The sequence below is a fragment of the Phodopus roborovskii genome, unplaced genomic scaffold (assembly GCF_943737965.1).
Source record: "Phodopus roborovskii unplaced genomic scaffold, PHOROB, whole genome shotgun sequence".
NCBI lineage: Eukaryota > Metazoa > Chordata > Mammalia > Rodentia > Cricetidae > Phodopus > Phodopus roborovskii.
This window is the reverse complement of record NW_026126193.1, coordinates 77,091-83,287: the sequence shown is the minus strand read 5'-3', so window position 1 is coordinate 83,287 and position 6,197 is coordinate 77,091. Positions and strand designations below refer to the sequence as shown.

The window sequence follows — 6,197 nt, the reverse complement described above, 5'->3', positions numbered from 1 at the left end:
ACCAGTCTCGCCTAAAACTCACAGAGATCCAAAATGGTGCAAAATTACTACATCATTGATAGGGGTTTTACACTGATTGGATATAGAAAGAAAAAGGAACACCATTAGAATTATGGCATTAACCACGTGTGGAAACTAAGCACAATATCCTGACACAGTCCTTAGTAAAAAGCTACTCTGGTTAGGTGGTGTTGACTTTGCTGCATGCAGGTGTCATTGCTTGCAAGGATAAGCTCTGAAGAGCTTCATTCATAAAGAAACAAAACAAAACAACGATCCCCCTCACTGGCCAATGATGGCCAGAAGCAGCTGTCTGTAGTCCCTATTCGTGTTACTAGCAATCACTATGCTTAAGGTCTTCTGATATATCTGGGTGAACATCTGCTTTATCCGAACAAGGTCAATCTCACTTCGAATGACTACAGTCCTGACCAGGGTAGGATCATCCATGCCAGAGCTTTTCATGGAATAGTAGAGTTGCTCAGCAAAGAAGGCAGGGCGGCAAGATAGTTTTCAAACCACTTTCAATATATCCAGAGAACTGTCGGCTTACACTGCTTAACAAATCTCTAGCTATCCTGGAAAAGCCTCCATGGTGGCTTTCAACTGAGGGAAGCTCTGCTGGCAAGAATCATGTTGAAACAGGATTCATCTGTTCCTAGGTTCTGCTCGCCAGCCTGACAGAGGCGCTGGCATCTCCCTGAAACATCTGGTGGTTTACACTCTGGTTCTCATCACGGTTTCCCTGGCACATGGACACGAGAGACGTTTAAAATGTCCTGAGGTATCTGACTTAATGTCCTTCTCAAGGTATCGTCCAAATTCTGATTGATAATATCTAACAATGTCTCGAATTTCTTGATGTGTTCTTGGGCATAAAATCTCTATCAATACACATTCTTGAGTTCCTCCTCGCTTCATTACTTTCCTGCCTCTGTCTCTTAAGTGCTGAGATTAAAGGCATGTGCCACCATCACCTGCAAGAACACACCTTTTAATAGTGCCACTCCCCAATGACCAAACATTCACATCTGTGAGCCTTTGGGGGACATTCCTATTCAAATCACCAGAGGGGGAAGTGACCTTTTGCAGTCTGGAGGTACTGGAAACTTATTGCAGTAGTAAACACAGTGAGTGGCTCAGTTTTCAAATTATACTTGTCTTTCTCAGTTTCTCACAAGTCAATTTTTTGGCTTTCAGTGAAGCCTCATATTAACAGAGAACATTGTTATTAGAAAGAGCACATTCATATATACACGCAATAACAAATTAATGAAAAGAATTTGAAAGAGAGCAAGTACACATACATAAGAGGGTTTGGAGGAAGGAAAAGGAAGGTGAAATGATCTAATCAAATTATCATCTCCAAAATATAAGAAGTAATAAGTACACATTGACTTTTATCTCACAAGTATTTTAAGATAGGTTTTCATAATCATAAAATATTGTAAATAGTTTAAATAAAATTTGCATGTGCCATTTGCAATGAAAGTGATGGGGTAATAGAGTAGGAGAAATTTTCAGTTTATTTGGTTGTTGTTCCAACTGAATTTATACTTCCATTGCTCTTTATTAGGTGTTGATTTTCTTCCCTAAATGTATTGGTAATTATTTTTCCTGGGACTGGTTCTTTGATACTCATATGTATTTTAACATAATGATTTGATGTAGTCATTGGTTGGTATAAGAACCTATTTTTAAAAGGTAAGTATATGGTTTATCTAGTATTTATTCTTGAAAAACTCTTGCTTTGGAAAAAAATGAAAACTTCAATTCCCGGCGTTAAACTTCTATATCTATGTAGTTTTTTTTTTTTCAAAATGGAGCCATATAAACAAAAGCTGGTCACACTGCTGAAAAATGTTTCCAAAGTAATGCTGTCCCCATCTGCACAAAATGCAGTGTAATATCCTGTTAAACCAGATGAGAGAAATGTTAGCCAAGAGTCAGAAACAGAAAAATAATACCCCTATGCCTTAGGCATGTCATAAACTCTATGTTCTGTTTTAGCATAAATAAGAAACAAAATAGAAATCATTTTCTAAACTAATCCCTGTTCTTGTTATTATGATAAAAATGTTTACAATAATACAATATTAAAACTAAGCATGGACTCTGACATGATTTGTCAGCCATCTTATATTCCCACAAGATTCATCTTGTTTCTGGGGAAACCTTATGTCCCCGTGAAGTAAGAATTATCTGTGAATGCTATTACGTCATAAATGCTCGATAAATGTGACTGCTGCTATATAAAATGGTTTATGGTTTAGCATGTATCCCTGCTGCCAAGAACTAATTCTAAAAGGAACAAAAGTCCAGTACCTATAACTACCATGTCTGACCTTGAGTCTTTTCATTCATATTGCAAACATGTCTGCTTTCTGATCACAGATATTATGATAGTGAGCTATTGATGTCCTTAAAAAACTCCAAAAAGTTGATATCCCCAAGGTGTAGTATATTGACGGGTTTGTGACTCAGCTATGACATTAAGAAAATCTCATTGTTTTTGTTCCCTCATCTGTAAAATGAGTAGGGAATTGGCTGACCTGAAAAACATTTTGTGGAATTAATTCATTAACTAAGGTGACTTGGAAAAGAGGAAATCTATAGGAGTTAAAATTTATCACTGAAATAGTACATTAACAATGGTCCATAACCAGGTCCACTGATATGAATTATATGCAGATGGAAATTTTATCAGGTTTCATTAGGATTTATGCTAATCACTGGAACATAGTGTTATACTTCATAATAATATTTTTAGCCACATTGTAATTTGTCAGACACAAACAGAATGAGGGAGCGAGGGAGACAGAGACAGAGAGATAGAGAGTGAGAGAGAGAAGCAGGGGAGACATTTATATGTACCAGGCACACTGGACCTGTCAGCCTCCAACTGAAGCTTCAATTAGGATGATACAAAAAAGCACCAGGTATAGATCCTGGTACATACTAATGGGTAATGAACTTCTTAAATCTCATTGTGATCATGAAAGTTGTGCCTTCTCTGTCAATACCATTCGGGACTGGTATGGTTTTCTTTACTATACCACCTCCACAACACCTCTGTATCTTTTTATATTTTAATAAACTAATTTTATTTATCTGTTTTCACATTTGTCTTTTTTTATGATGACTTATGTTGGAGAGGATGTGGAGAAAGTGGAACACTCCTCCACTGCTGTTGGTAGTGCAAACTCATACAGCCATTTTGGAGATCAGTATGGCGGTTCCTCAGGAAAATGGGAATTAGTTTACCACAGGACCCAGAAATCCCCCTCTTAGGCATATGCCCAAAGGATCCACATCCATGCAACAAAGACATCTGTTCAACTATGTTCATATCAGCACTCTTTGTAATAGCAAGAACCTTGAAGCAACCTAGATGCCCCTCAATTGAATAATGGTTAGTGAAGATGTGGTACATCTATACAATGGAATACTACTCTGCAGAAAAAAAATAATGGTAACTTGAAATTCGCAGGCAAGGGGATGGCACTTGAAGAAACCGCCCTGAATGAGGTAACCCAGTCATAAAAAGAGGAACATGGTATGTACTCACTCATATATGGATTTTAGACCTAGATCTAAAGGATCACCAGCCTATAATTCACACCACCAGAGGAACTAGTATACAAGGTGTATTCTAAGAGATTCATATAAAGTCCCTCACAGAACCGGGAAGGGACAAGTCCCCTAGAGCACAGGAGAAGTGGGGGGGGGTAGCGAATGGAGAGAGAAGTAGGAGAAAATGAGGGGGAGGAAAGGAAGACATGTGCAATCAGGAAGAAGCCCGGTTAGGAATAGAATACAGGAAAGAGAAAGAAAAAACATAAAAGAGGGAGCCAATATTGGTTTGAAGATAAAATTGAACACAAAGAAAGGTCTAGAGAACTACAAGACTGCCGCCAACTAACAATTTGAGCTTCCGTGGAAAGGCTACCTCATTTGTCTTTTATACGTGGAAAAAAAAAAAAAACCCTGCTTCACAGAGAGACTCAAAATCATGTCATATAGCCATCTAGTGGATAAATACTGGTTCCACTGCCAGGCCTCCCAACTGACACTTACATTCACAGGGCCTGGTTCAGACCTATGCTGGTTCCCCAGCTGTCAGACTGAAGTCCATGAACTTCCACTTGTCTTATACTGGTTTTCCAGCTATCAGACTAGGGTCCATGAGCTCCCCCTTGTTCAGGTCAGCTGTTCCTGTGGTCTTACCCAGCATGATCTTAGCCCCTTTGCTCATCACTCCTCCCTCTCTACAGCTGGATTCCAGAAGTTTTCTCAGTGCTTAGCTGTAAATCTCTGGTTTGGCTTCTGTCAGCTACTGGATGAAGGGTTTTTGACAGTATTTCTAGTAAACTCTCCAAATAGTGGGAGGTATACAGTCCAAAGTGGCCATCTCTGGTCACCAAATCAAGCTCCCAGTACTGGGATTAGGTTACATGAAAATGATTCTGTGGTCAAAGGAGCCATGGAAATCCACAAATAACCCAGGCAATAGATTGCTTTCCAAAACCTAACAGAAAGGCCCCACTAATGAAGAGAACACCTATACAACTAATTAAACATAGAGAGGTCAAGTTGGTGCCTACATAGAAACTCTGGTAAGGGAAAGTACTCTGCAGGATAGCGAAAGAGAATGAAAACACCAACCCAGAAACAGAACTTTTGATCTGCAGTGCTACAGCATTTACATGACAGAAAAGATCAAAGATATGACTATCTCTCTTTCTATGTAATGTATTTATTAAATGTATCTATGTAGAATTGACACATACCATCCCTAGTGATCTTGACATTTTGGAAAGCTGGGCAGAGAGAAGAAAATGGTCAAATACACCAACATTCTCAGTCCTAGATTCTGCTCACTAATGTTGGCTTAGCATGTCTGTAATTAAGGTACTTGTTAACAAAGGTTTTTTATGCAAAGATGCTCTTGGACCAATTGCAATTAAGTTTAGCATTTAGGTGTTGTGGATATAATTTGATGATACAATGCTTTCTGGTCCTAATGCCAACATTGAATAATTATATATATATATATATATATATATATATATATATATATTTAATTTCTATATACTATGTCAAATATTTATTCAATATTGACTAAAGTCATGTTATACATACATATTACTAAAGTATATTTCACTAATTTATATCCTTAAATATTATAAGTAAAATCTTCATCTGTTGTATGACATAAATGAGTATTCACATGCATTTTCAAATAAGTACCACGCGCTAACCGATTGCGCCACTGGAGCTCCGTCACATGCATTTTTAAATAGGAACTTAGTGATATTTTCATTTGTAGGTAGATTTTGGAAAATTTTCAATATTTCTGTATGGTCTTGGTAAATTAGCATATATATATATTCAATTATACTTCAAATTGTATGTTTTATAATGTATCAAATAAACATAAATTATTAGAAATATTTCCATTTCGTGCATAGAGATTGGATTTTTCTCCTGCAGTGGGAAATCTATAAAAGTAATGTTATTTTAAGAAAATATGCTTTTTCTGTTTTCAAACTTTCACTCACTTCAACAATTATACTAATAGATTTTTGAAGCTGCCAGGAAGCTGTGTTAGATTACATTTTCCAAGATTTCAAATTCTTTATTCACATAATTTTCTTTTGAAAATTGTCTCCCACAGCTCATCTCAGTGAATGGAATAGCAGACCAATGGATGATGTAATTTTCATAGACCATATGGTTTTAAGTGTTGAGCTCCATATGTTCATAGGAAATGTAAATACTCTGTAACAAGTACATCAAAATCGAATTTCCAGTGTTACTTTTCACATAACAATAATATCCACTGTTCTTTAATAGATTGTATTAATCAAAATATTCTAATTTGTAATGCAATTGTCTTGCTTCTCAAAATACAAGATAAACCTATAGAAATCCATGATTGAGCTTAATGAGAAATTTTCTTAGTATAGCATAAAACATCTTCATAACTCAACTCTTTATAGTATAAAGATAATGGAAAGAATTGGATGTATTGAGATTATGTTGGTTTTGAAGTTATAATATAATCTCATCATTTCCCCCTTCCCTTTCCTCCCTCTAAAACCTCCCATATACCCCTCTTGCTCTTCTTTAAGTGATGGCCTCTATTTTCATTAGTTGTTGCTACATACTTACAGGTATGTGTATATACATACATA

General features: G+C 36.6%; 1 pseudogene; it reads right to left on the bottom strand.

The window, feature by feature from the left end:
• Nucleotides 1-282: 282 nt before the first annotated feature.
• LOC127218595 (annexin A7-like) lies at nt 283-5,293 on the bottom strand (annotated as a pseudogene).
• Nucleotides 5,294-6,197: the final 904 nt, after the last annotated feature.